General features: G+C 44.2%; 1 long non-coding RNA gene across 1 annotated transcript; it reads right to left on the bottom strand.

The window, feature by feature from the left end:
* Positions 1 to 3,056: 3,056 nt before the first annotated feature.
* LOC119293939 lies at positions 3,057 to 3,654 on the bottom strand. Its single transcript, XR_005143260.1, has 3 exons — positions 3,407 to 3,654; positions 3,221 to 3,331; positions 3,057 to 3,122 (listed from the first exon to the last, which is right to left on the bottom strand). It is a non-coding gene; the product is annotated as an uncharacterized LOC119293939 (long non-coding RNA).
* Positions 3,655 to 9,623: the final 5,969 nt, after the last annotated feature.

Raw genomic sequence — 9,623 nt, 5'->3', positions numbered from 1 at the left:
ATCCTAAAATATCCCGCCTAATTTCCTCTGTTCTCGCTTATTTTCTCGCCATCATTAATCGTCTGAGCCTATAAAAGAAGACACCGAGGCTCTCGTCCAGCCATCCTAGAAATCGCCAGTGCGCAAAGTGTGTAACACATTTTTTCAGTCGATATGAGTTTGCCTTGTTCAGATCAAAGCATTAGGCCGAGGAAAATGAAGAATGCAAGTTTGCCTCCTGGGGTGGCAGTCCTGCGGTGTTGGTGTGGCGATCTTTGCAAGGTGAAGGAGGTGACGGATTTTTCTGATTGGTTGGGCATGAAGTTTTTCATGTGCGCCAATTATGAGGAAGATCCTGCCGTAGCTCTTTCAGAGTACGACAAGCCTCCGGTATGCTTTAACCATCACGAATAGATATTGTTGGTATTTTCATTGATTCTTTAGTAACATTCTTGTTTCTTGTTGTAGTCTCCTCCGCCTCTGTGCATGTACTATCGTTGGATTGACACGGAGAAGCCGGCTTGGGCAGTGACTGAGATTCGTGAAAGAAGTCGCCGTGCGTGGAATAGTTTATTTGCGGAAGAGCGACGCGAGAAGGCGGAAGCTGAGGAGAAAGTAGAGCAAGAGAGAGAGTTAAAAGAATACTATGCGGAGCAACACCGTTTTTTTCAGGAAATGGGAAAAAAAACAGGGAAGAGGCTCGTCGCATGGAGGAGCAGGAACGACAGCGAAAGGAGGCTCGTGAGGCTGAGAGGCAAAGAAAGAAAGAAAGGGCTCGTGAGGCCAAGGCAGCAGAAGAAGCTGGCGATGGAAAAGGAAAATATCCACGCTGGACTCAGTAGATTCTTGTGGTAGTATTTTAAATTTCACAATCATTTGTATCTTTATTTCTGCACTTTAATGTAGCTTTATTTCAGGAGTTAAATGTAGGTTTATTCCTACAATGTATCTTATTTTCAGTTGTGCCGTGTCGTAATGGAAAAAAATATAGTTTAAGAATAAAGTAGTGGCATTTTCTTTTCCTCCACTAATATCGAACATCGTGCAACAACTATAAAATAAAATTAAGATAGAACATAATGCCCTACAATAAGAGAGTACAAACTAATAATGCAAGTACATCCGAATTAAACGGTAGAACTGGAATAAAACTACATGAAGGCATCATCGTCATCCTCCATCGATGCAGAACTCTTGCCCTTCGAGGATGTAGAACTCTTACCCTTGGACGATGCAGAACTCTTGCTCTTCGAGGATGCAGTACTCTTGCCCTTAGACGATGCAGAACTCTTGCCCTTTGATGATGCAGCACCCGGAAGCGGCGGCATGAAGATATCATCTTCATCCTCGCTCTCCTCAGTCCATAAAAATGGATGATTTTCTGCAGTCCTTCTGAAAGTTTCACTCTTCGGCTCCACTACATTCTTCCACCTTGCACGCAACCTAAGAAGTTCTTTACGTACCTCCTCATAGGTCCTTTCAGGCCACCCAGACCTACGTAATTGGTGAGCCAACTCATTCATTATGGTGTCACTACCGGTGAGTTCGTCCCATGGAACTATCCTATTGTCCATCCTGAAATCGGTAGCTAGCCTCAAAAGAGTCCTGCTCATCCCAGGGTGAAAACTACGATCGAAAGGATAATGGGACATCTCGACTACACTACACTCGAATGCTTATCCACCTCCGTCTGAAGGGGGTTTTATAGGTAGAGAGGAGAAAATGGCGGGAAAGAACGAGTGCAGTGGAGCGGGATAGTATGGCGGGAGATATAGGCGGGAAAAATTGTTCCTGACTGGTGCATTTTTATTTCAGCAAACATAGATGTTCAAATCGAAAAGTCTGATACACACATATATAGATACAATGGGTCGCGCACGTGCATAGATGAATCACCCTACTTTACGATGACCACCTGGCCTTTCCTTACGACCGGAAGGTGACAAGCGATTAGGTGGCCGGGTCACACGAAGACCGCGGCCGTACTCCAATTCGGCTTCATGTGTCTGCGAGTCCTGCGTAGGTGGTGGAGTCGCGAATCCTTGTTGCGAACCTGAAGCGTAATTGTAGGCGTATGGTTGTGACTCCGGGGGGATAAAAGATGGGCCAATAACATCCCCTCCGAAGAACTCTGTAACTAATGATGTAACCGTGTCGCCAAGATCATGTGATGCTCCCCGGAGGCCTGTGTTGACGCCATGATCATGTGATGCTCCCCGGAGGCCTGTGTTGACGCCGCGTTGGGTGTTCTCATCGCCCCAATTAACATCAGGTGTGTCCTGCACATAGAAACATTTTAAACAAACTGTTAGAGGATAATATATGATATCATTGTAAATGCATTGAAATGTAAACATGACTACCTGAGCATATCCCTCTCCTATACTGTCTGGCCATTGTACTTGGTGCTGGTTTAAATCTGGTAGACGAGTCTCCTCGGGCATGGGGATCCCTCGCGTGGAGAGAAACGGCTGAGATCCCTCACCTTGGGTGTATGCATCATATCCTGTGTACGCATATGGGTTAGGGGAAAGAAACTGCTCGGGCATCGAATCCAAGCCCGTGCCATGGTCCTGAGATGTCTGCCCCTGACGAAGCTGCATCGAAGAAGAGCGATGCAGTGGTAGAGATGAGTCATGTCGTGGCAATGTCGTTCTAGTACTCGGACCCTCCCCCCATTGCTCATGGCTCGTACGCGCCTCGCTCGGTCTGGACGACGGTGCCGCACTCGGTCTGGCTGACCTCGCTACCGGCATGTATGCTCCAGTGGCAACGTCGTCGCCTCTACCGCATCTGAACTTCTTTGCCACAAATTGTTGCAAAAGTTTCTGGAATGTCTTGCGATATGGGCCCTGGGCCGGCATGCTATCCGTAGCCATCTGCCCTACTTCGTTGACATTTTCAAGCTGAACAATATTTGAATGTTATTTAGTTCAAATGATTATGAAATGATGGACCTAAAAAAGTTACAAGTGATTACCAGGTGGTCACGATAGTAAGCTGCATGCAGCTCAACATGTCTCCGCGCCTGCTCCTCTTGTGTGAGATGTGTTGGTATAGTAGCTGGCTGACTGGCTAGGCTAGCACGTGTGTTCATGCAGTACCACTGCTTGTACGCTTGATCTGTACTTCCATCGTACGGCCTGCAAAATTAAATAATTACATAAACCGTTGTGATGAAAGCAAAGCATCTTCACGCATCGTATGATCATCGTAAAAAAATAATGTACATAAAATATACCTAAGTTGACGCACTATATCTGCTAGCGCTTCATTTGTCCACTTGTGTACCCATTCACTGTTCTCTTCCCTCCAATCGTATAAACTCCAACCCCTGCCCATATTGGTTAGCCTGCAAATTATGTAACAAAGTGTGAGTTTAGTAAATTAAAAATGACACTAACTATTTAGGGATGTCACATCTTACTTATGTGTTTCCTCGTCGATACGTCTGGGAAAAGGTGGTGGAATTTCTTGATAGAGACCGAACTGTCTCATTACACGCTCTGGGTTGTAAGGTTCAACACACCACAGGAACAATAAGTTGCAGCGAGTCAGCCAGAATGCACTATCGGTCAACATGCCTGGTGTGAAGTGTCGAGCATCAAAGACCATTTTTAGCTGGTCCTGAGTCCACGGGTTCCATGTGACTTCTGCCTCATCAAGTATCTCAAACTGCTGGTGGTACATAGGGTAACAATTGTTCGCAATATCTGGAGACCAACGTTTCCGTGCCTTTGTCCACCTGGTGGCCATAGTTGCGCTAGCACCCTCGCCAAAGTCATATGGGTATATGGGTTGTACTATACGAGGTCGTCCTACAGGGAGGTATTCCCAGGACCACAACTGTAGAAACTCATAGGCGACACAAAGTAATGGAGCTTTTTGTGCGAAAGAGGTTTTTTGCGTGGCATCACACAAGCCTCTGTATGTATGAGATAGCATGGCAGAACCGAAGCTGTATTTTGGCTGCTCGGGTAAAGGTTCATCTACCATATTCTCTGCAATGTAGATGAGACCAGGGACAACAACGTCCCCATGTGAATTTGGAAATAGATTCCCGAGGAGCCACAACAAATATGCAAACAGATGTCTTTTTCTCGTCTCCTCATTGGCGAAGCTAGATAAATGAAGAAAGTTATCACGAAGCCAGACGAGTGGGATGCCCCGAGGGTTACCAGAACGTTGTGATTCTGGCATTTCCATCCCAAGACGGGCTGCTATATCTAATGCCCAAGATGGAGACACTCGTGGAGAGACTACCGGCTCACCTCTAATTGGTAGAGCAGTGATCATAGAAACATCTTTCAGTGTAGGTGCAAGCTCCCCAAAACGAAAGTGAAAGGTGTGGGTTTCAGGTCTCCACCGGTCAACGAGGGATGTCAAAAGGGATGGGTCCGAACGTACTTGGTCGTCGCATGATGTGAGCCTAGCAAAACCTTGTAGTTCATAAGCGTCAAGGTGAGCAAGGAAATGATTGTGTATTGGCCATGTTTTCTTTATGGTTCGAAGTCTGAAAGGCCGATAATCATGCTTAGTATTTGGTTTCAAAAATAGGTGGCAACGGTGCCCGGCGTCATGGGGCCCCTGCAAAAGCACTGGCACTTCACCCATAACCTGCACACAAACATACAAATATAAAGAGAATTACGAGGAAGACAGAAATACAAATGCAAATCAAATTAACTTAAAAAATACAAAGAGATACGATTTACATTAATTATCTGAAGTTAACATCAGGAGTACAATAATACAAAGAGAATCAATTTAAATTCAATATAAGTACACATAACGAGTAGAAATATAAATAGACATGGCGAGTACATATATATCAACATCATGCGTTGTTGTTGGCTCGATACGGGCAGTCTTTGCGTGAATGTCCAGGACACCTGCAAACGCGGCATCGCCTTGGTTCTCCCATCTGGCTATGGTCCATGTCATTGCGATGACGCCTAGACTGACGTCGTCCCTTTGCGGTTCTCATCAAGTCGGTGTTCGGAACCCATTTCGGCCCATCTGGCCATAACATTTTGTAGTTCATATCAATGCTCCAAGCCCAGAACTCACCGTTCCAAGTGTTGTACAGATTGTACATGTTGAAGTACGGCGATATGTATGGCTCGACGCTGATTTTTTGAACAGCAGCCGCCCGGAGCACATGACTGCAAGGGTAGCCCTCAAGCTTGGGCTTGTTACAAGTGCACTCACAGGAGGTTGAGCCAAGGGTGACAGCTTGCTTTTTTGATCCTCTGTGGTGACCCTTAACGTACTTGGCTCGCACATTGACCTCCCACTTATTCCTAAGTGCGTCCACTTTCCTGCAGCCATGACTTTGGGACTTCTTTGCTTTCTCGTCCAGATGTCTTTGCATCTTCTCGGACCATGGCTTGTTCAATTCAACTTGTGCTTTGGCGACGGTGACCCTGTCTGCAAAGTATGACAGGGTCCGGTTCCAAGTTTCTTCAATTAGGGCTGTGATAGGCAGTGCTCGCACCCCTTTAAGAACACCATTGTACACCTCTGACATGTTGCTGGTCATTATTCCATACCGAGCCCCGGTGTCGTGAGCCTGCGCCCACTTCTCCAAATGAGGGCAATTCTCGGTGATCCACTGGCTCAAATTTATGGTCGTCCTACGACCCCTCCGGTCTTCTCTCTGCGGCAAGGCCGCGCGGTCGATCTCACCATTGATACCTGCCCATATCGCATTCATTTTGGCTGGAGTTTTTTGCAAATGTAAATGTTGTATCTGTCGTCTGAAATTATTTCTAACCTCTACGCACTAACATTGCATAGCTAATGACGAGCTAAAAGACTAACTAATTACCACCCTGCATGCACAAATAAATAAATGTATTGCAAAGCTCATGCCTTGATCTTCAACTTCGTACTTCACTTTTGCAACGCAAATCCTACTCCTCAAGCTCTAAATGACTCCAAATGACTCCTTCAAGTGTTAAAATTATGCCTAAAACAACAGAGAATACACACTTAGGAACTAATAAAACAGAACAAAAACATCATGCATGTGAACGAAACCAACAAAAATGGATAGATCTTACCTTAATCTAACTTTTCTTCAACTTCATCATCTTCGAAATCAAACTCCAAATCGACCAAAATCACAAGTAAAAGTGGCTACCTAGTTTTCCTTTCTGTCTATGTATGCGCTCAGAGAGAGTTAAGAGGTAGAGGAGGCAACCAGAGATATGCGAGAGAGAGTGTATGCGCACGGAGTCGCGGATGTGCGTTTAAAAAGAAGAGGACCACTGTATTGTCGGCAGAACAAACCAGAACTCACCTATCACGGCATCGGATTTCAGCATCGCGGTGTCTCATCATACGCAGCAACAACAACGCCTGAGGGCTGTCGCTTCGGCTGGAGAAATAGACGGAAGCGAGAATCACGCACAGCTTTAATCAGTGTCGTTTACGTAGCAATCAGTACTACAAAGTTTAGGCGGGAATCCAATCATCGAAACTTGTGGCAGGCAAAACAAGGAGCTGGGAAAAGCAGCGCCCGTGAAAATCTGCGCCACCGGAATCAGCGCCGCACGGGAATCAGCGCCGTCTGCGCCGTTGTCGGGCGTGCAGCAGCAGTTTCGCCGCCTCCTGCAGTGGTGGCCTGGCCCACAGGCGGGGCCCGCGAGCATCACAAGTGGTCGGCCCGCGCCCGACAGCGGCCACAGAGGCCGCCTCACTAGGTGGCGGCGTGGCCCACCAGGCCTGGCCGTTCCGTCCGGGCTCGGCGCACTGTGCTGACACGGTTATTTCCCGCGCGGCCGCCTCCGGCGGTGGCGGCCGGGCCCGCCGCCTCATCCGGTGGCGGCAGGTGCCACGTGTCGCCTGCCGCGCCTGCCGCCACCGCTGAGGGGGTCTTTTTTGTCAATGTTTTTGACATGTGGTCTTTTTTGGCAATTCTGTTGGCCAGGGGGTCCTTTTGGACAAAAAATCCCTCCGCATAGGGGATCAGATAAGGCCGCCGTCGGTCACAAGAGCCGACATAGTGCGGATTATTACTCGTATCAATAAGAAGATGGTGGGAAACAAGCGCATCAGAGCTGAAGTTTAGATTGGATTACTGACGGACTGACGTTGAAGCCAAAATACAGTATGCAGCCCTAGCTTTTCGTGGAATCAATGGGAACAGTGTGTCAGCGTACTACCTATCATTTATCAAAATTGAATGAATGATACGAGTACCAGTCAGCTATGTCTGCCATGATTCACATGCAAAGAAGTAAGAAAGGTGATTGATGGGGGACCATACACTCCAAGTCAACACCACCTTCAGAAAAAAGGAGTCAACGCCGGTGTCAGTGCTCGATGGTGGAACTTGAGGGCCCTGTTGATGATCATTTCAATCTCTTCCTTCCCGTTCTTGGTGCTTTTGGTGGTCTCATGCCTCTCTTTCGTCCTAGAGTTAAGAGCTGCAAAAAAAAGAAGAGTGAATTCCGTTTTTTTACCCCCTATTTTGACATTTTTACACTAATTACACCGTTTAGCAGGATTTCATCAGTTTTACCTCATTTAGTAAAAGTGTTGCCACAATTTACCCTATTTAAAATTTTATGTGCGTTTTGACTGGCTAGTCCCAATTGTGGGGTCCAGCTGTCATGCCACACCGACGGGTTTTCCCTACCTATTTTTTTACTGATATAATCTGAAATCATGTTTTTTTTCTTCTTAGTATTATCATACACGACCTTAAGTATGATTCCATGGATCAGATTAGAAGTGGTGTAGATATACTACTTTACTAACTCTGATGCACCTACATATCTGAATATTTGGACGGGTGATGCAATCGATTAGGAGTGAGCCAGTTGCGTAGCCAGGATCAATGAACGCCAGGGCCAAGCTTGCATCTACACTAGAGTTACTTACACAGAAGTATCACAATTGGTACATTAGAAGCATATTGGTACCAAGTTTGATAATTTTTACGTGTCAGTATCAACTTTGGGGTGAGGCGACGTATAAAAACGTATTGACGGAGAAAGAGACAGCGGAGCCCGCCTGTCGGGGGCTTACGTGGCATCTTCTTTCACAGAAAAACCCCTCGGTTTATATTTAATCACACAAAGGGTCTCATTTGTGGAAAAAAACTCAAAACCTGCAAAAATAAATTACGCGCGCCCGTGATCAATGAACGTCAGGGCCAAGCTTGCATCTACACTAGAGTTAATTGCACAGAAGTACCACAATTGGGCCGTTAGAAGCAGATTGGTACCAAGTTTGATATTTTTTACGTGTTAGTACCAACTTTGGGGCGAGGCGTTGCAGAACGGACTAAATGACGTATAAAAACGTATTGACGGAGAAACAGACGGTGGGGCCCACCTATCAGGGGCTTACGTGGCATCTTCTTTCACGGAAAAACCCCTCGGTTTATATTTAATCACACAAAAGGTCTCGTTTGTGGAAAAAAAACTCAAAACCTCCAAAAAAAATACACGCGCCCGTGAGGATTCGAACCCGCGACGGACTGCCCAAGGGAAAGGCCCGATGATCACAACGCTATGCCAATCCGTTAGATAAATGTGATGCTTAAATGTTTTTATATTATCCTTAGAAACCATTTTTGTTGCTGGACAACTGTTTCATTTTTTAATGCGTTTTTTTGTTTCGTATTTCTTTTATCTTTTAAGACAAGTCCTGGCCTCCTTCCGGTTTTCCTTTTTAAAACTTTTGCGCATCTCTTTTATATATAGGTTTTTGTATTTCTTTTATATATAGGTTTTGAAATGTACACACTGATAATTGATGCCTTTTTTGAAATGTGGCCCCTGACAGGTGTGTCCCACCCATCAGTTTCAGCGTCAATACATGTACATTTCAAAAAAGGTTCGACATGTATGAAAAAAATATTGTGTAAATTATTTTTAATTTTCTTTTATCTTTTTAGATCTTGGGTATTCTTCCGGTTTTCCATTTCTTTTATTTACGCACATTTCTTTTTTATATAGCTTTTGTAGTAAACGGTGAACATTTTCTCAGTACTCGATATATTTTAAATTTATACTGAACTATTTATTATGCGATATTTTTGTAAATACACACTGAAAATTATTTTATAAATACATACTGAACACTATTGTATAACATACGAACAGTTTGTTATACACACTGAAATTATGAATACTATATGAACACATTTTTTATTTTTTAGATGAACATTTTTAATATATATATATATATATATATATATTGTAATTTTTATATTATGCGATATTTTTTGAAAACACACACTGAATATTATTGTATAAATACACACTGAATACTATTGTATAATATACGATGAACAATTTTGTTATATAATTGCATTTTTTTAATATACAATATCTGAAAAAATGCGGCATAGAACAAAATTTGGTGTAAATTTAAAAAATATCAAAAGTATTGAAATAATGTACACCATTTATTACAAAACCTATATATAAAAGAGATGCACAAAAGTTTTAAAAAATGAAAACTGGAAGAAGGCCAGGACGTGTCTTAAATAATAAAAGAAATACAAAACAAAAAAAACGCATTAAAAAACGAAACAGTTGTCCAGCAACGAAAGTGGTTTCCTATGTATAGTATACAACATTCAAGTATCCACTTTATCGAACGGAGTGGCGTGGCGTGGCGTAGCG

Source organism: Triticum dicoccoides, chromosome 4B (assembly GCF_002162155.2).
Source record: "Triticum dicoccoides isolate Atlit2015 ecotype Zavitan chromosome 4B, WEW_v2.0, whole genome shotgun sequence".
Classification (NCBI taxonomy): Eukaryota; Viridiplantae; Streptophyta; class Magnoliopsida; order Poales; family Poaceae; genus Triticum; species Triticum dicoccoides.
The sequence above is the reverse complement of the archived record's forward strand: the minus strand, read 5'-3'. Positions and strand labels throughout refer to the sequence as shown.